The 21821-nt window shown below is 40.5% G+C and overlaps 1 long non-coding RNA gene across 1 annotated transcript; it reads left to right on the top strand.

Moving 5' to 3' along the window:
- Nucleotides 1–4181: 4181 nt before the first annotated feature.
- On the top strand, nt 4182–8281 carry LOC117599323 (uncharacterized). The gene is made up of 3 exons (XR_004579777.2): nt 4182–4494; nt 5178–6145; nt 6226–8281. It is a non-coding gene; the product is annotated as an uncharacterized LOC117599323 (long non-coding RNA).
- Nucleotides 8282–21821: the final 13540 nt, after the last annotated feature.

The raw sequence follows: 21821 nt of genomic DNA, 5'->3' as shown, positions 1-21821 counted from the left end.
ACAGCCAGCCAGAAGGTAACCATGGTAACCGAGGTACCAGGTAACCGAGTCATAGTGCTGTCCAAGTAGAGTGTAGAATCTGTGGCGGACCCTTTAAAGAAGATACTACATTAATCTTTGAGCCTGATAGTAACCCCCAGTGGCCAGAGGGACTTGAGTTCTGTGACACGTTGATTCAGGTGAGGCAAGGGGCACAGCCAAACATCATTCTGAGTGTACAAAACCCCACTGACCATGACATCATGTTGACAGGAAAGGTAGTGATTGGTACAGTACAATCAGTCACATCTGTGTACCCGCTTAGTTCAGCTAAGGAAACACACTCACCTGCTGATATAAATAGCATTCAGACCCAACATACTGAACGTAAGGAAAATAGTACAGAGCTCTGGGACCCCCCCATTGATCTAAGTCACCTAGATGCGAGCCAGAGAAAAATAGTACGTGAGATGTTGAGGGAGGAGTCAAGCTCCTTCTCTCGATCAGATAATGACATAGGTTGTATTGAGAAACTTCAGTTGAAAATTTCATTAAAAGACCCAGAGCCAGTAGTCCGGACCTACATGTCAGTCCCTAAGCCATTATATGAGGAAATGAAAGATTATCTGAGAGACCTAATCACACAGGGATGGATAGAGAAATCTCACTCTTCCTATGCATCACCTGTTGTTTGTGTACGAAAAAAATGTGGCTCTTTGCGTCTGTGCATAGATTACAGGGAGCTAAACCGTAAGACTCACCCTGACAGACAGCCGATCCCCAGAGTCCAGGATATCATGGATGGCCTTGGAGGAAACACTATGTTTTCACTGTTAGATCAAGGGAAGGCATACCATCAAGGGTTCATGGAAAAAGACAGTAAACATCTGACAGCTTTTGTGACACCGTGGGGACTGTACGAATGGACCAGGATCCCATTCGGGCTTATGAATGCTCCAGCAGCCTTTCAGCGCTGCATGGAGGAGTGTTTAGAAGGCTTCAGAGACAAAATTTGTGTCCCATATCTGGATGATACGTTAGTGTTCAGTAAAACATTTGAAAGTCATGTCAGTGATGTAAGAAAAGTATTGCAGAGATTGAGACAGTGTGGAATCAAATTAAAACCAAGTAAATGTGAGTTATTCAAAAGCGAAATCCGCTACCTGGGGAGAATAGTATCGGCAGAAGGGAATAAAATGGATCCTGCTGACACAGCTGCCATAAGGGTTCTGAAAGACAAAAATCCGAAAACAGTTGGTGAGTTGAGGCAGATTCTGGGACTGTTGAGCTACTATCGCCAGTACATTAAGGACTTTTCTTGCATTGCCAGCCCCCTTTATGAGCTAACAAAGGGTCCTGATCAAGAAGTAAGGTCACGGCCTAAGGGGAGGAAGTTGCACACAAAGAGAAATGCAAAAGTGGTGCCATCTCACACACCAATTGATTGGACAGACTCACACCAACAAATCCTGGAACAACTGATAAACTGTCTGGTTCAACCCCCTGTCCTGGCATTCCCAGACTTCTCCCAGCCATTCACTCTCCACACAGATGCATCCAACAAGGGGCTTGGTGCCGTGTTATATCAGAAACAAAATGGGAAACTGTGTGTAATTGCATATGGGTCTCGGACACTGTCAGCATCAGAAAAAAACTATCACCTTCATTCAGGTAAATTGGAATTCCTCGCTCTTAAATGGGCCGTTACAGAAAGATTCCGTGACTATTTGTACTATGCCCCCTTTTTCACAGTTTACAGTGACAACAACCCCTTGACTTACGTCTTGTCCACTGCTAAGTTGAATGCTACAGGAAGCAGATGGGTAGCCGAACTAGCTGATTTCAACTTTACCATTAAATACCGTCCTGGCAAAGAGAACATTGATGCTGATAGTCTGTCTAGAATGCCAGTTGATGCAGAGAAGTTAATGAATGAGTGCACGGAGGAGATGTCTTATGATGCAGTGGGAGCAACTGCGCAGGCGGTAGAAACACAGCAAGAGTCGAATGCCTCATGGTCAATGGCCATCTCTGTCAGTGGTGTACTTGATACCACAGACACTACCATTGTCTCATTAACATCAGCACAGATTCAACAAGATCAGAAAGATGACAGACATATTGGGCCGGTTCTGCAGAGTAAGTTGTTGGGAGTGAGGCCATTGCGTAAAGAATTAAAAAACTTTAGCGCGCCGAGTGTTTGTCTTGTCCGTGAATGGGAAAAACTGGAGACAGATGAGAATGGAATCTTATGGAGAAAGACAGCTCACAGGAAACAACTGGCCTGACAAACATAGAACCACTGTATTAAAGGAGCTTCACGATCAAATGGGGCACCAAGGTGCTGACAGGACAGTATCACTGATGAGAGACCGCTTCTTTTGGCCATACATGCAGCGAGAAATTGAACGATATGTCATGACCTGTGTTTGTCTAAAACAGAAGAAACCTAGCCGCGAGACTAGGGCTCCTCTCACAAATATCATCACTACACAGCCATTCCAACTTGTGTCAGTGGACTTCCTACACCTTGATAGGTGCAAAGGCGGCTATGAATATATATTGGTGATTGTAGATCATTTCACGCGCTTTGCACAGGCGTACCCCACAACATCAAAGTCTGGAAAAATAGTGGCAGACAGAATATTCAATGATTACGCTCTGAAATTTGGATTCCCCGCACGCATTCACCACGACCAAGGAGGTGAATTTGAAAATCAGCTCTTCTCACAACTGAGCAAGTACTGCAGCGTAGCCAGATCAAGAACAACCCCTTACCATCCACAGGGGAATGGACAAGTAGAACGTTTCAATCGAACACTAATGCAAATGCTTAAGACCCTCACTGACAGAGACAAGCTGAACTGGAAGGACTCCCTGAATAAGCTCATATTCGTTTATAACTGCACACGTACAGAGGTAACAGGTTTCTCCCCATTTTACTTACTGTACGGACGCTCTCCAAGGCTACTTGTTGATATGATGTTTAACTTGCCCACTGAAGCAGGGAGCCATAGTCACCGTGACTATGTTGAACAGTGGAAGCAAGGAATGCAGGAGGCATATGCTGTTGCTCGAGAGAATGCACAAAAATCTGCCCAAAGAAATAAGAGGATATATGATGGCAAGGTGAGGAGTTCAGTGTTGTACCCAGGTGACCGTGTATTGGTGCGAAACATGACCCCTCGAGGGGGACCTGGAAAACTGAGGAATCACTGGGAAGACACCATTCATACTGTAGTCCGACAAGTAGGAGAGGATGTCCCCATCTACGAGCTGAGGCCTGAGCATGGGAAAGGAAAGTCCAGGATTTTACACAGAAACCTTCTTTTACCATGTGATTACCTACCTCTGGAAACTGAGGTGCGCCTGCCTGCAAAACAAAAAAGGAAAACAACAGAGACTAACAAAGCCAGAGAGGGCTCAGAGGATGAGGAGGATGAGGATGATTATTACTTCGTAAATATGCCACATCAACCTGTTGCCCTGACACTGGAGCCAGCGAGAGAGATACCTGACACTGAACATGATGTGATCCCATCTGACCTCAGTACACCCGCAGTGGAAACGCCCCAGCTAGAGAGTGATGATGACAACCCTTTGGAAAACTGGGATGTTCAGGTCACAAACCCACCTGATACTGAAAAGGAACAAGCATCACTGCCCACGGTGGATGTCAGCCAGGAAAGGGAGATGGACATGAGGCCTCAGCGGCCCCAGAGACTCCGTAGGCCACCAAAAATCCTCAGATATGACACAATTGGAAGACCGTCCTGCTACAGTCTTGCCGCACTGCCCCCTTATACAAGGCCTCAAGCTTGGATACAATCAGTGCAGCCATGCTATAATCAGCATCTATATCTGTATGGAACTTAGAATGATTCTGCCTTGGACTCTTTAATATATTGGACACCCATGGACTTACAGCAAAGCTAAGTTTTTGTTTATTACATAGACATTGAAACTTTACAGCCATCACACATACCTAGTAGCTTAAAATAAAGCCAAGTTCTAAAAATGTTGTAAACAATGCACAGTAGAAGACTTTATTACATTGACTGTGCTTGATTTCGAAGATATGTATATGTACTGTGAACAGTTCTCACATATCGGCAGACATGTGACATGAAAAAGGGTGCTCAGTGGACTCAGATAAAAAAAAAAAAAGAATGTACTAAAAGAGTTCCAGTCTGTAAATTACCTGCAACATGGGACGGAGAAAGGAACTGAATGTAACAAAAGAGTTCCAGGCTGTAACAAATGTTTGGACATGTTTTGTCATATTTGATGAGTGTAGTTCAGAGATAATGATGTTGAGGACAACATCTATTTTTGATGGGGAGTATGTGACAGGTGGAATAATGTGCACTACATACTGTAATTCAGATCCAGTAGAGGGAGCTCTAAACTGCTGCGGTATGCTGAAGGGCACGTCGTTTTTCTTCCACTCATTATACACGTGAGCTGAGGAAAGTTGTGTCCGTGCATCTTTTATACTAATAGCTCCCTTTTCAGGTATGAGTGCTTTATAATGACTGTTCATGGTGGCATGTGTTTTAGTTGACGGTGTATAGATGTCCAAGAAAACATTTGCAGTACTTTATATTTGTTTATTACGAAGAATGAAGTAAATTACCTGACGCTAGTCATATTAGCCTTGTTATGCTAACCGCGCCCTCGCCTGTGTAGTAGCGGTGCACAGTAGCCATCTTAACAGCCATTTGGCGGGTGCTGTAACACAGTCAATATTATAGTTACATTGTCAAAATGTTCATTACTGAGTGAATGTGCCGTTAATGTTGTATGTATTTACCACGAGTTGAGACATGTCTTAAGCGGGAACATGCTGATTTGCAGTGTCTTTTGTGGGTTTCTGTGTTTGTTTATTTTTATGTTTTCACATAATTACTGGGATTCACAGTTTAAAACATTAATGCCAGTGTTAGTGTTTATTGACAAAATGGACATGTTGTCTTGCTGTTGGATGTACATTTCTCATTGTGATATTTCAGTACGACTTTATGATATTTCTTGCACTTAAGCATAGTGGTATTTGTTGTGCTATTGGTTCCTATTGTATGAGATTGTTGATGAATCACTCATTATACACGTGAGCTGAGGAAAGTTGTGTCCGTGCATCTTTTACACTAATACCTCCCTTTTCTGGGCTTTTACATAATAACTAATCTCTCTTCCAGACGGAGCTTTTAGCGCCGATGAGGAACCGCCGCCTGAGCTTGCTGATCTCCACCGAAGCTGAGAGCTCCTTCCCCGCTGTCTCCCGAAAGCGCCGCTGCTGCTAGTTCGCCGTACACGTCCTCGAGACGACACCGACCTCACCGCACAGCACGAGCCACGCTCACCTTCACCCCCACACTTCCCCTGCATGGTTATTTTCAACAAAGAACACTTTTTATTCACATTTAAGTCTCTGGGTGTCTGTGTTCAGCCCATCCGCGATCCTGCGTTGCTACAACACATAAAGAGCATTACAGAAAGTATGATAGGCAGAGGCTGTAAACAGATACACAGGCAAGAGAGTAGGAAAAACAATATAGGTATTAGGCAAGACACAGAGCAGAATGAGGGAGCATACTGTTGTAAAATGGATGAAAGCACGCCGATTGTGAATAAACAGAAATTTTTATATTTCATGACAGAAGTGACTGTACCTCTCAAGCAAATACCCAGATAAAATAATAATTGTGAAAAGTGCAGCAAAGTCTCTTGACAAAAAAGGTTTAACATGGAAAGAAGTACATGAGGAAATGATCAGGCAGGAAAGACTAAATAAGGAGGTAGGGTCCTTTACAAGACTAGTCTTATTCTTAATGTTACTCCTCCAGTGGAATGAAGGAAGTTTCAAATATAGATATAAACCAGACATTATATGCATCCAAGAAACATGGTTAAAACCGTTGTTGGACTTTTGTAATGCAGGGATATGTGTGTGAACACAGGGATAGAGAAAATGGAGTAGAGGGGGGATGTGCAATGCTAATAAAAAAAAAACAGTAAAAGAAGCAAAAAAGGATTTATTGGAAGGAATGTTGCAATACAATAGGAAGAATGTGACTGTGAGCGACATGATTTGCAAATATCCAGCAAAACACTTGGAGCCATTTTCTGAAGCACATTGTGGTGAAGACGGTGAAAACATTTTCAGGTAAGCTGTCTTTAAATAAACAAAGTAAAATATTAAAGTTTTACTTTATAACATCAATTAATACTTGTTTATTGCGTTAGTGGTAAATGGGGTACTCTTAACCTGAATTGGAGCCATTTTCTGAAGTACAGCATGGTGAAGACGGTGAAAAATTTGTCAGGTAAGCTTTAAATAAACAAAGTAAAATATTAGAGTTTGTCTTTTTAACATCCATTAACACTCATTTATTGCATTTGTGGTTAAGGGGATACTTTTATACTGAATTTTTGAATTGCTGCGAATATTGGTACTTCGTAAAAAAAAAAAAGTATGCACCAAGTTTGCCCGTGTGTTTTGTAAGTATATATACATGCGTTGAGTGATGAGTTTTTTTTTTTTTTCAGAGTAGTATTGCAATCCCTGTCAAAAAACAAAATGCTTCAGTTTTGTACTAATTGTCTGAAAACCTTTTGTAAACCTTTGTTGAATGAAGTGATTTTTTTTCTTATCAAACTGTACTCAATTTTTATGTTTTTTCAATCATTGTTTTGCAAGCTCTGTCCAAAACTAAAGTAAAAAATGCTTTATTTTGTGCTAATTGTCTGTGTTGTTTATTTTAGGATACTGAATGTTCGGGAGCAGTGTAGTCAGCAGACCAGTTTTATTCAATACCTAGGTTCAACTCAATTAATTATCTTATGTTAATGTAAATGAGCTACATAAAAAGCTTAAATGTTAATTTGAATCAACTTGCAATTACTAGGTAGATTCTATTGGTGTTAGATTTTTTAAGTAAAAACTGGTGACTCAACTCATATTTATGTGTACATAACAAAGGTTTTCTTGTTAATGTTACTGAAAATTACTTCAAGTTGAATTTACTTAAAAAGTGTGATGCAAAAATGGTGCATATATATTTTAAGTAAATCCAACACATCATTTTTTTCAGTGTGGGATAAAGAGGGACTGGGGTTACCCTGTCCTGGAACAAGGAGGAATTATAGCTGTTACTGATGAGGATAAAGCAAATATGCTAGTCAGTACACTAGCTAAAATACACAGCACTGGAAATATGACATCTGAGGCCAGACAGGAAAAGGAAAAAGAAAGCATGGATGGAAAAATACCATCACACCCATTTCTAGGTCAGACCTCTAGGTGTAAGAGTATTATCAAGCTGGCAACATGTGTCAATATAGTGGGGTGGGAATTGGCCAGATAAAGGGGTGAGTAAAGTGTCTGAACCCCTCAAAACTTCTACAGCCTGGGAAAACATGCGAACCAGAGACTCAGGAACATGAAAAATCAATTACCATGTCACCATATCATATATGTCATGCCCTAAGATAAGTTGATAGTATCTACTGTAAGAAAAAGGACAAAGTCTTCCAACTTGATGAAAAAAAGTATATATAGCACAATATATACCACCACACTATATAGCACTAGTTGGCCCCCACTCCTGCTGTTCTCTGAGGTGACGCCCAGACATGTTAATCAGGTTAAATCATTATGCTGCCTCTATAAAGAAAATGAGTTGTTTGTTGCCTTTTGGCTGTAACGGTTCCCGAACCTTCACCCACAGACTTTCCGGCACTTGCTAACCATTTATCACACCCCATCTATGGTGATTTTCTTATGATTACACCATTGAGTGCAAGCATTAAGACAATGACTCAACTTACTGTACATAAGGAGATAGGCACTCATTGTCATGTGAAGATCCTTGTATCATACAATGAGCTAAGCCTAAATACAGCCTACATGGATATACGGTACATCGTGTGGTTGAGACAGGACATTGATATTCATCATATAGGAACTGCTACATGTAAGGCAAATGTGAACTTTTTTCTAACACACTATGGGACATTAATACAGAAATTTACTGTGGCCCAAATATGGCCATAAATACGCATGTGTGGTACATATCCAGTAGCCTGACGCTACTTAAGATTAAAATAACGGAATATCAACAAAATCAAAATTAGAACATTTGAATATAAAACACTTTATCTAACATAAACGCACAAACTACAACCTACACAAAATGCTTACGCTGGAAAAAAAAAAAGCAAAGGTTTGGTGGAAGCACAATGGATTAAAATGGATTTATACACCTGCTCTGTGGGATCGTACAATAAGTACAAATCACAGTTCAATAAGTACAAAAGAATTATATTTATATTCGAATGTTCTAGTTTTTATTTTGTTTATATTCCATTATTTTAACCTTAAGTAGCATCAGGCTACTGGATATGTATGTGTGTTTATGGCCTGATTGGGGCCGCAGGAAATTTCTGTATTAATGTCCCATAGTGTGTTAGAAAAAAGTTCACATTTGCCTTATGTATAGCGCTTCCTATATGATGAATATCAATGTCCTGTCTCAACCACACAATGTACTGTATATCCATGTAGGCTATATTCAGGCTTAGCTCATTGTATGACTAACATTTCTGGGCGTCACCTCAGAGAACAGCAGGAGTGGGGGCCAACTGGTGCTATATAGTGTGGTGCTATATATTGTGCTATATATGAAGACTTTTTTTCATCAAGTTGGAAGACATCTTCCTTTTTCTTATAGTAGATTCTATCAACTTATCTTAGGGAGTGACATATCAGGTCAGAACACACTGGTACAGATTACTCACAAATAATAAGACTCAGCATAAAGAGAATAAAACAGATTTTAAGCATAAGAGAAAGTAAAGTGAAATCAAATTATTACACATTCCCCCTTTTTGATTATATGAAAATAATAATCGAATACATACTTAATGGTTAGAGAGTCGGACTTGTAATCTGAAGGTGAACCTGAAGGATGTGGGTTCGAGTCTCAGGTCCGGCAGGGATTGTAGGTGGGGGGAGTGAATGACTCTTCCACCCTCGATACCACGACTGAGGTGAGACCCTTGAGCAAGGCGCCAAACCCCCAACTGCTCCCCGGGCGCCGCAGCAAAAAAAAAAAAAAGGCTGCCCTCTGCTCCGGGTGTGTGTTCACGGTTTGTGTGTGTTCACTACTGTGTGTGTGCACTTGGATGGGTTAAATGCAGAGCACAAATTCCGAGGATGGGTCACCATACTTGGCTACACGTCACTTCACTTAACATGTATCTCAGTGCAGTTCTCTCCATAATGTATTCACTACATTGGGGTGATGTGTCTTGGTAATTGATTTTTCATGTTCCCGAGTCTATATATATTGCACTGTCTGAATTGGTGACCCTGCTGTTTCTTTATACCTGCTCAAAAAACTTTCTAGAGGATAACACAGAGTTCATTAGACATGATCTGAGCAAAACTGAGGAACATTAGAGACTTTCAGTGAAAAGTAAAGGAGGGGTAACAGATTTCGTTAACCTCTTATATTGCGCTGTCAGAATTGGCGACCCTGATGTTTCTTTATACCTGATCATACACCAGAACAAAAAACTTTCTAGAGGATAATACAGAATTCATTTGGGAGTATTGGATTCCTGTCAGCGTTAATATTAATATAATTTAATATTCAAATTGTCAGACTTTGTGAACCTGCTGTTTCTCTGAACTTTTTCATAGACCAATGTAGGGAAAACAGATGAGATACATCACCAGATAATAATTATGTGATAATAATATGAAGAATATAAAGAATAATATAAGTAAAACAAATATATGTATTTCATACAAAGTAAGTAAAAATAACAATCACAATAATAAAACACACAATAGCATCTGGATCGCTTGTCGGAGCATATTTCTTTAAGAAAGGTTTTCGTAACAGCGCCGCCCGCTCTAAGTACCAGTTTCTCAGCTTGATTTTACAGATTGTCAGGGCACCATCACGTACACGAGCACGAGCGTAAGGTGCATTCTTGCGCAAACATTTACTGAACAGCGAACTCTAGTCACAGATTTCGACAGGTCACCTAATTTGGCACAACAATACTCACAATGGAGTGTGTACTTGAACCTGACAGAGTGAAAGCTGCGAGTCCTGTACGGACCCGTTTCCATTGTTGTCTTGTTTTTGTTGAGTTTTTGAAAGTGCACTGAAAAGCGTGGACAGAATAAACGTGAGCCCGGAGCTTGGCCAAAATTCCGCTTGCCTCCCAGTGTCTACGCTAGCAGTTTCTATTTCGTGACTCACACTGGCAATGAGTTGGAATCAAAAGCTGCTTTTTAAACTGCCTTCGATATCTCTTCCTGTTTTTAAAGCTGCCTTATTAACTCTTGCCCACAGGGCATCCTTGGTTGATTACTTGCCATCAAATGATATATGAGTGTCTCTACCAAATTAAGACAAATGGCTGATGTTGGCTGTCAGCAGTGAAGAGAAGAGAAATTATTTATAATCGCATCGGCCTCATCCAGATGAGAATGGGTTCCCTTTTTAGTCTGGTTCCTCTCAAGGTTGCTTCCTCATGACATCTCAGGGAGTTTTTCCTTGCCACCTACTGATAAAAGTAATTACATTATGACTCTATGCAGATAGATCTAGCACTGAAGAAAACGTGAACAGAAAATCACATAAGTGTTATTCTTTATTATGGACTGTGCTTTGTTCATTTATTCACCTTTGAAGCAGAAGGTTCATTGTCTGCCCAAGTTTCAACTAGGACTTTCACGTCCTCCGGGGGACGTTTGCAGTTCGTCCAACTAACCTTCAGGGGACTTACCAGGAACATTAAGTATGTTGAACAAACCTCTAGGGAACTTCTTCACAGAATGTCCATTAAATGTTGCCTTGATTTGACCATATGCCTGCCTAGGCTATTCCTAGGTAATAATACTATATTATTTGCAACAAAAGGATAAACACAGAACAAATGATAGGAAAGAAACATTGTTAATTTTAAGACAGACGTGAAATTGTGGTTCAGGGCTGGTCCGGGGGACATCCTCCAACGTATTTTTGTTACCTAGGTATATATTCTGTTACCTATTTTATTTTGTTAGTGTTGCCGTGTTTGTCACTGCCTAATGACTATTTTCATTTAAATCAAACAGTACCACCAGGATATGAATACGTATGTAAACCACGTTGCTCTGGTAAGGGGGGTGGCCTTGTGCTTATTTAGCGTGACAGATATAAAGTCTGTCCGATTTCTATATCAGAGGCATCAGCTTTTGAAATTCTGGCGGTACAACTTAAAGGTTCAATACCTACTATTCTTGTCATGATTTATAGATCACCAAAGGCATCTGCTATGAATACTTTTCTAAGTGAATTATCTACTATTTTAACATATCTGTGTACCCTATCTCCGAACATCATGCTGATGGGAGATTTTAATATTCATTTTGACAATACTGCTAGCACTCAATATAATGATTTTAAATTGGTTCTGGATAGTGCTGACCTTTTGTTAATTTTCCAACACATAATAAGGTACATATTTTAGATCTTGTATGCTGTTCTGGTGTTATGCCTTATAATTTTACTTCAACTGAATTTTCTATTTCGGATCACAAGCCAATATTCTTTAATATTTCTCTTCTTTTGGCAAGAGTAAAACCTCAATGCTCTGTCTCATTTCGTAATATCAGAAATATTGACCTTAATGTTTTGGATGGAATGATTGATCACTCTGTAAACCAGTGCTGTTTTTCTACCTCTACATCTGATTTGGTTCACTTTTATAACAGTCTGTCTCAAATATTTGACACTGTGGCTCCTTTGAGAACTCGCGTTGTTAACTCTTCTCCTTGGTATACTCCTCAACTTCGCCACCAAAAGGCCTTAGGTCGTCGATTGGAGAGACTATGCAAAAAAACTGGTCTTGAAGTTCATAAACAGATGTATTCTGAGCATCTGGTTTCCTACAAGGCTGCATTGGAAAGAGCAAAATCATCGTTTTATGCAAATATCATTGCTAATGGACAGTCTAATACAAGGACTTTGTTCAGTACTGTTAACAAACTTTTGAAATCTCATGATACTGTTTCACTTTCTCCCACTCAATGTGTGTCTTATTCTAACTTTTTAAACTCTAAGATTGACAGTATACATCAAGAATTACTTAACTCTGTTTTAATGTCTAGTGACTATCAAAATGAACATAATCATATTTGTTGGTCTGCAAGTACTTTCTCTAATTATAAGCTGCCTTTAGTTGATTATATTACTAAGCTGATCATGAAGTCTAAGACTTCTACCTGTTCACTGGATCCCTTACCTACTGTTTTAGTTAAGTCTTCTACCTATACTGTCTCTCGTATTATTACAGCTATAGTGTGTTCTTCATTATCAACTGCTACTGTCCCTCCATCACTAAAAATGGCTTCTATCACTCCAATTCTTAAAAAGACTGGTGTTGATCCTAATGATTTAAATAATTACAGGCCTATTTCTAATCTCCCTTTTATTTCAAAAATACTTGAAAGAACAGTAACAGCTCAACTTGAATCACATCTGCAAAGTAATGACATTTACAAGCATTTTCGGTCAGGTTTTCAACCCAAACTTTGCATAGAAACAGCACTTGTTAAGGTTACAAATGATCTTCTCCTGGCTGCTGATTCTGGTCTTTTGTCTATTCTCATTCTTTTAGATATTAATGCTGCCTTTGATACTATTAGTCATTCAGTACTATTGGAATGACTGGCTTGCATTGGAGTAGCTGATAATGTGCTTCTTTGGTTTTCATCTCATTTAAGTGACAGAAAACAGTTTGTGCAGATTAAGAATACACATTCAGATCCTGTCTCGGTTACTCATGGCATTCCACAGGGGTCGGTGCTGGGCCTGCTTTGATTTATCATGTATATTTTACCTCTTGGTCATATTTTTCGTTCCTATGGTATTAATTTCCATTTTTACGCTGATGACGCACAAGTGTATATTTCAACACGACCTAATGTTTCTCAACTACCTCTTGACCTCACTAAATGTTTGCAGGACGATAATATATGGATGACTAATAATTTTTTTAAGTTAAATACCAATAAAACTGAAGCCCTCCTTGTGGGTTCTAGGTCTATTTTATCTAAAACTCAATCCTTTACCTTGTTTATTGATAATTGCCCAGTCAATTTTTCTTGGGGTCATACTGGATGGCTTGCTTTCATTTGGTTCTCATATTAGTAATATTTCACGTTCTGCATTTTTTCATTTACGTAACATTGCTAGACTTCGTTCTTCACTTTCTCAACATGGTACTGAAGTGCTTATTCATGCATTGGTTACATCTCGGATTGATTACTGTAATTCTCTTTTATTTGGTATTCCTGAAAAACAACTTTATCGATTACAGTTAATCCAGAATTCAGCAGCTAGGATAGTCGCGTACTTTTGATCATATATCACCAATTCTTTTCCAGTTGCATTGGCTTCCTGTTCGTTACCGTACACATTATAAAATTTTACTTCTTACATATAAAGCTCTTCATAATTTGGCACCTCATTATCTTTCAGATCTTCTTCATTTGTATACTCCTTTGCGCTCTTTGAGATCATCCTCTGCAGACTTATTGTCTGTTCCAAACTTCAAAATGAGTTCCTTTGGTGGTAGGGCTTTTAGTTATGCAGCGCCGAAGTTATGGAATTCTTTACCTTTGCACATTCGCCAACTGGATTCAATTTCCCATTTTAAAGCTCAGATAAAAATTTATTTGTTTAGAATAGCTTTTAATGATTTGCTTGTTTGATGTGTTGTTGTAATGTTGGTCTTTTCTATGTCTTGTATTTTATTGTTTTGTTTTATATTGTACAGTGTCCTTGAGTGTCTTCTAAGGCGCCTATAAATAAAAGGTATTATTATTATTATTATTATTATTATTATTATTATTATTATTATTGCTATGGTGTTGCTAGGCGGCTGTTATGGGAGGTTTCAATATGATCCCAGTAGGTTGCAAGTTTGTAGGTAGTCGGTTGCCGATGAAACTCAGCTGGTTGCTAGGGTGTTAATTATTGCTATCATGGTCCAACTGGTTGCTAGGGTGTCGTTTGTTGGCAGTTATGTGGTTCCAGGTGGTCACTATGCTGTTTCTAGGGGGTTTTTATATGATCCCAGGTGGTTGCTATGATATTCCAGGAAGTTAATACAGTGTTGCTAGCAGGTTGCTATAATAATCCTGGTGGTAGATAGGGTGTTGCAAGAGTCCGGATTTACTACATAATGATTGATTTTCATATCTTTGAATCCAGTGGTTTGGTTTGTATGACCTAATGACTTCAAGATAAAAGCAACCCGACCTATTCCATATGGACAAATAACCCACATCGGAGCATTGCCACGCGGCAACCGTACTTTCTGATATTTCCCAAAAGCACAAGCACCCCATTCCTGTAAGGGATCTACTCCTGTACCACATTTTGTGGCTCTACGTCAAAAACTGCTCTCATCACAATTAACCAAGGAAGACATGGCTAAGAACTTCTTTTTGAACCATTCTGCTTAAAATTAACCAGGAAGCACCAATACCTTTACATGAGAAAGTTTTAAACTGTCATGCTAGCACATTTATGTAGTTACCTAGCAAATATTACCTGACTAAAGCTTGACACTTTGTCAGTGACAGGAGGGTGCGCGCGACAAAAATGATGCGATCGCTGTGCCAAAGGGAAGTGCATTCGCCTCACGCTTTTGTTCACATTTTATTGCTTTTAAGATGTAAGCTGCCACCTGTCCTTTTGGAGCTAGGACAGACACACTAGTATAAACGCTTTTGTGCTTGCTTGAGGTTCGTGAGCTGTGTGCAGAGGCCTGCGCGACACTAGGCTTTACATTTAACAGGAAGACCAAACATAGGAGGAGGGGATTTCATTTATTGCCACGAACGAATGGCTAAAAATTCAGGACTTAAGATTATTCACTAGCGCACACTCTCTGCAGAAATGATTATTCACTAGCGCACACTCTCTGCAGAAATGCAGGAAATATGTAGATAAAATATACATATTTGAAACAATTGCATACACATATATAAACTACTCACACATATACACTTATAAAATGCTCACGCATACACAAACTTTTTTCCTTTTGCATACACACAAACTCTTTGCATGCATGTATAAAACATTCACGTATGCAAACTAAACAATCATGCATACATATCCTCTACATGCGCACACACTTACGAAATTCAAACGCAAAGAAGACAGTCTATGTATATGTGCAAGTGATTTCATATGTGAATGTGCGAGAAATTCTGCATGTAAATGAAAATGGCGGACAGAGAACGCGCTACAACAGAAGCAATGAGCATTTTGCGAAATGTTCTTGCCTCGCCTTCTTCGTCTGACTATTTTACTCACTTTTCAGCAGTGATATTTTAGTTAAACAGCACATACACACACAGCTCTGCACAACTCCTCTCTCACTCTCCCGAGACTCTCGTCTCTCCCCTCTTTATCCTTGCCGCCGCTCACTAAAACACAGAACATTCATTAGCCAAATTCCGCACAGATGTGTAAACATTACCACTCACTTTCTCCAGGTACGCCCTCCATTCACAAACCAGCACTCAACCATGCCCCTGCTTCCACAAACATATACAGGTATAAGGGTATATTGCCCACCCAAAATAATGATTCAGTTAAATCAATTATTTTAAGTTAAACCATGTAAGGCATAAAACCTGTTGTGGTCTTATCCAGAATTCCCCCTACAGTGGATGCCCCCATTAAGCAAATCTTGGGAAAAACTTTCAACAAAAATAAACTGCAACCAAACCTGCAAGTTTAGCATCAACCATACAGCTGTGCTGGATGGTGCCGTACGGGGCTTTACAAGAGTCTCATAAAACCCAAACAGAATGGTCATCAAGTTTTCTGACGACAAAGGAAGGAAGGAAGAATACGTTGACCTGGGTGGTCTTAGGCATGAATTCTTACAGCAACTCCTGGAGTTGCAGTGATGTAGTCGTCAATGTTCAAAGGAAAAGAGGGCAGCCTCAACTTGGCACTTGATACCCAAAGTATAAACTACATTTGTGCTGTATGTGGTACATCAGTCAGATGTAAAAACTTTATTCTGCATTGCATAACTGTGATTTTAAAGTTCTGTAAAGGCTATTGTATTGACATTTGTTATCTGTTTTTATATCAGCAATCAGGGAGGGCAGATATTGCAAAGCAGGGGGAGCAGTTGCAGTCAGTCTTGTACATGGAGGACCTGCACTGAATTGTTTCTCAAAGACTGTCTATGACAGCTTAGTTCAGGGCCCAGAGATGTGCAAACCTGTTTTGGAGGATGTAGCTGACCGTGAGCTTTATAATAAAAATTTTGCTTGCAACTGCAATATAGAAGTTTCATGTACTTATGGTATCATGCCATCTCAACTTAAGTCAGCAAATGTTTCCCATTATAAAAGACATAGCTTGCATAACATTATTTCTTTATAAACAAAGTTTTACACTGATATTGTTCTAACTTGAAACACATGCACCATCTGTTCACATGCAGGTACACAACTCTAGAAGAGCTACAACACTCATCTGAGCCTGTTCCAGAATACCTTGCCAATGCACATTGTCTTAGGCCACTAGAAGCATTCACAACAGGGACAGGTTAGTTGAAGATGTTCTGATGTTTCAGGTGGTGAATCATGCTCATGGATCACTTGAACAGTTTGTTAAGACTTCGGAAATATGCATAGGCTTTTGGATGGAGCAGTTATCAAACTAATTTGAGAAAAAAATATCTTGAGTATTAATAAAATGTTACACAAGTTTATTTCAAATATGTTTTGATCATGTTTCATACTACATTTACATCATGTTTCATACTATTTTTTTATACAACTGAGCAGTTGAGGGTTAAAGGCCTTGCTCAAGGGCCCAGCAGTAGCAGCTTGGTGGTGCTGGGATTTGAACTCTCAACCTTCCAAGCAGAAGCCCAACATCTTAACCACTGAGCTACCACTTCCCACTATACTAAAATCCCTACATATAGGTTCATGGATGGACTGAAGACCCTTAGCATCCTTGCAAAGGTCCAGCAACAACCAGAAGCTTTTAGATCTATATTTTGTCACCAGCCAAATCAGCTGACAGCAGACATAATGGATGACCTATTTGACATACAGTGGTCTGAAATGGGAGCAGCAACAGGGTAGACGAGAATGGATTAATTGCTTTCTGGAGGGACTACTTGCAAGATCTTGAAGGTAACCATTTTAGTAAGCAGTTCTTATAGGAAAAAACCAGTAATTAGTAAGCAGAACTGGAACTTTTGTTGGCTTAATTATATAACATCTGATGCAAATACATTTGAAATCATAACTGGATTGGACTGACTTGAAACAATCATCTCTATATGAAGTTCTTTTTAGTGTCATCGTATAGTGTGGTGCCAAATTTTCAACAATTCGATAGCTGGCATTCAGCTTTAATCAAGATATTGTAATTTATATGACACTATTAATGCAAGTGAATTATTAACCCCATTACTAGTAATTATAGCAAATAAGTGTCAAGTGTGTCAAGTGTCAAGTGGAGTTTATTGTCATTTCAGCCATATACAAGTACACAGTGAAACGAAACAACGTTTCTCCAGGACCAAGGTGCCACATAAGACAACACAGAACAACACAGAACTACGGGGACTACATAAATTACATAAATTAAACGTAAAGTGCACAAGTGCAAACGTGCAGACAGCACAAGACAGAACAGACAGTACATAACTACGACGCCGACCAGTACACAGTCCTGTTGAAAGTGACAGTAGTGCAAATATTACAGCTGAGGTAGTGTAAACAGTGTAAACATAGAAGTAGCAGCAATAATAAGACATGTGCAAAACATGTGCAGTGCATGTGCATAGAGGATGTTCCGTTGTGTGTATATATATATATGTATGTATGTATGCGTGAGTTCCTTTGGACCAGTTCAGTTGTGTGTGTATATATGTGTGTGTGTGTGTGTGTGTGTTCCTTCAGTCCAGTTCTAGGTATTTAGGAGTCTGATGGCATGAGGGAAGAAACTGTTGCACAGTCTGGTTGTGAGGGCCCGAATGCTTCGGTACCGTTTACCAGACGGCAGGAGTGTGAAGAGTGTGTGTGAGGGGTGTGTGGGATCATCCACAATGCTGGTGGCTTTGCGGATGCAGCGAGAGGTGTAAATGTCTGTGATGGAGGGAAGAGAGACCCCGATGATCTTCTCAGCTGTCCTCACTATCCGCTGCAGGGTCTTGCGATCTGAAACAGTGCAATTCCCAAACCAGGCAGTGATGCAGCTGCTCAGGATGCTCTCGCTAGTCCCTCTGTAGAACGTGGTGAGGATGGAGGGTGGAAGATGTTCTTTCCTCAGCCTTCGCAGAAAGTACAGGCGCTGCTGGGCTTTCTTTGTTATGGAGCTGGTGTTGAGCGACCAGGTGAGGTTCTCCGCCAGGTGAACACCAAGAAACTTGGTGCTCTTGACGATCTCCACGGAGGAGCCGTCGATGTTCAGCGGAGAGTGGTCATTCTGTGCTCTTCTGAAGTCAACCATCTCTTTAGTTTTGTCCACATTCAGAGACAGGTTGTTGGCTTTGCACCAGTCCGTTAGCCGCTGCGCCTCCTCTCTGTATGCTGACTCGTCGTTTTTGCTGATGAGACCCACCACGGTCGTGTCATCGGCGAACTTGATGATATGATTCGAGCTGTGCATTGCTACACAGTCGTGAGTCAGCAGAGTGAACAGCAGTGGACTGAGCACACAGCCCTGTGGGGCCCCAGTGCTCAGTGTGGTGGTGTTGGAGATGCTGTTCCCGATCCGGACTGACTGAGGTCTCCCAGTCAGGAAGTCCAGGATCCAGTTGCAGAGGGAGGTGTTCAGGCCCAGCAGGTTCAGCTTTCCGATCAAGTGCTGAGGAATGATTGTGTTGAATGCTGAACTGAAGTCTATGAACAGCATTCTAACATAAGTGTCTTTATTGTCCAGGTGGGTGAGGGCCAGATGGAGGGTGGTGGTGATGGCATCATCTGTTGAGCGGTTGGGGCGGTAAGCGAATTGCAGGGGGTCCAAGCGAATTGGGAGAAGGGGTGATCTTCCTCGCCGTCACGCCGTTCTGTGCCTCGAACCGAGCGTAGAAGTCGTTCAGCGCATCTGGGAGGGAGGCATCACTGTCACAGGCAAATGGTGATGACCTGTAGTTGGTGATGTTCTGGATGCCTTGCCACATGCGCCGTGTGTCTCTGCTGGTCTTGAAGTGGTCGTGGATTCTCTGGGCGCGTGCACGCTTCGCCTCTCTGATGGCCCGGGACAGTTTGGCCCTTGCTGTTCTTAGGGCCACCTTATCGCCTGCTCTGAAGGCGGAGTCTCAAATCCTCAGTAGCGCACGCACCTCTGCAGTCATCCACGGCTTCTGGTTGGAGCGTGAGGTGATGGTCTTGGAGGCGGTGACGTCATCAATGCACTTGCTAATATAGCTGGTCACTGATGTCGCGTATTCCTCCAAGTCAGTGAAGTCGCCGTCAGTTGCCGCTTCCCTGAAAATGTGCCAGTCAGTGTGTTCAAAACAGTCCTGAAGAGCAGAGATGGCTCCTGCTGGCCAGGTTTTCACCTGCTTCAGAACCGGTTTGGAGCGTCTGACTAGCGGTCTGTATGCTGGGATTAGCATAACAGAGATGTGGTCTGAGTAGCCGAGGTGGGGGCGGGGCTCCGCCTGGTACGCGCCGGGGATATTTGTGTAAACAAGGTCCAGCACGTTTTTCCCTCTCGTTGCAAAGTCCACATGCTGCTGGAATTTAGGGAGCACTGACTTGAGATTTGCATGGTTGAAATCTCCGGCAACAATAAACAGTCCGTCAGGGTGTGAATTCTGCAGCTCGCTAATAGTACATACAGTTCACAGAGCGCCATACAGTTCACAGAGCGCCTCCTTAGCATTAGCATTAGCGCTGGGGGGAATGTAGACACCGATTATGAAAACAGTAGTGAATTCCCGTGGTAAATAAAAAGGTCTACATCTAACAGTCATAAACTCCACCAGCAATGAGCAGTAACTAGAGACTAGCACAGAGTTCTTGCACCATTCCGTGTTGTAAACACACAAGCCGCCGCCGCGAGCCTTACCGCACAGAGTACACAAATAAGTAGTTAACACACCAACAGTGTACTAAACAGTATGTACTAAACACTTGTGCAGACATAACTAATTTCTTCCAACTGAGTACACTGTATAATTGTTTTTATTTTTCCTTTTTTCCATGTACTCGGAGGAGGTGGGGTCACAAAAGGTTGGCGCTATCTTAGCATTTGCCACAGGATCCAAAAAAGTCCCACAGTTGGATTTCATCCTCCACTTTATATTGGAATTCATCATGAGACAGAGACTCCACAAGGATTTCCAGTTGCAAATACATACATCATTCGCTTACCTATGGTGCTTTTTTTTTTAGCTTGCCAAGAAGTGTTAGTGTTCTTATTCGTTTTTAGTTCTGGGATATGTCTTAGGACAAATGTTTTAATTAATTTTTAGCAATGTTTATTACAACTGCAATGTCTTTAAGTCTGCAATGTCTGTAAGCAATGTCTTTATGCAATGCTTACTAACTGTTTGTGAATTTTAGATCATAAGTGACAATTTGTTGCATTAAAATATTTTCACTCTAATGTTCTGGCTTGTTGTTTTTCCAGAAATTGTAGAAGTGACAAAAACAGATCAATTCCATGATTTCTCTCATTCAGTAATGGGTTGAGTGTTTGCTGAGAATTTTCCATGGTAGTTTCATTCAGGTGGTAACTGTTCTCATTATTCTCATTATTTCTGCTCTGTAGTTCAGGTATTGGTCCATTCTCATCGATGTCAAAATGGCCATCAGTCTCTAACATGCTGGATACAGTTGTGTTGTTTTGTCCAGTATGACTAACAATACCCCTATGCCATAACTGCAGAGGGCTTTGTCCTCTTACACTTGACAGTCCATGGTTAATCCCCATGTTTCTGAATTCTCTTACTGACTTCTCAGCTCTGCCCCCAATCTTCCTGTCCATTGGTTATGGACACTGCGGCCAGCAATGACAGTTCTTCGATTGAGTCCTCTTCTATTTAACATATATCATGCAACATCAATGTTTTCCAGGCCAAGGTCACATCTCACCCTTGATGATAATCCAAAGTTTTGAACCCCTTGGAACAAAGACAGAACACTTAACACTCTATTATTCGGACAGTCATCAACACACTTGTGAAACACCATTCTCTATTTCACCAGTTTATGGTTTCCATCTATATGCCTGTTAGGAGTAGGGTCACTTAGTTTGTTTTAAAATGCTGAATTTCAAAAATATTTGTAAAATGAAAATTCAATTTCAAAATGTATAATTTTAATTACTTGGTTTCACTATATAAATTCTGATTTTAACATATTAATTTTCACATAGTATGTGTTTTGGAGATTTATTTTTTATTTTGGGATGTTTTTTTTCACAATTTGGAATAAAGCTTTAATAAAGTTTTAATAAAGTTTAATAACCAGGGGTGGTGTCAGAGAATTTTGATCACTGATGCTGAGGGGATGCTAGATCATTGACGGGGGAGCTGGGCCATTTCTAATGAAAATGAGCAAAACTGGTCTTGGCCACTCAATTTTATTACACAATTATTTTATTACTCACAATTTAATCAGAATTTTTCATTTTACGAAATTAATCAAGCACATATCTTACTCAAATCTTCCCAAAGATTTTGCATATAGATATTCATAAAACAAATATTTCAGAATTTCAGTCAAGGGCAATGTGCCATCAAAAAGCAACTATAACATTGGGGATATATTC

This window comes from Pangasianodon hypophthalmus, chromosome 17, assembly GCF_027358585.1.
Source record: "Pangasianodon hypophthalmus isolate fPanHyp1 chromosome 17, fPanHyp1.pri, whole genome shotgun sequence".
NCBI classification, from domain to species: Eukaryota; Metazoa; Chordata; class Actinopteri; order Siluriformes; family Pangasiidae; genus Pangasianodon; species Pangasianodon hypophthalmus.
This window is presented reverse-complemented; position numbering and strand designations above follow the sequence as displayed.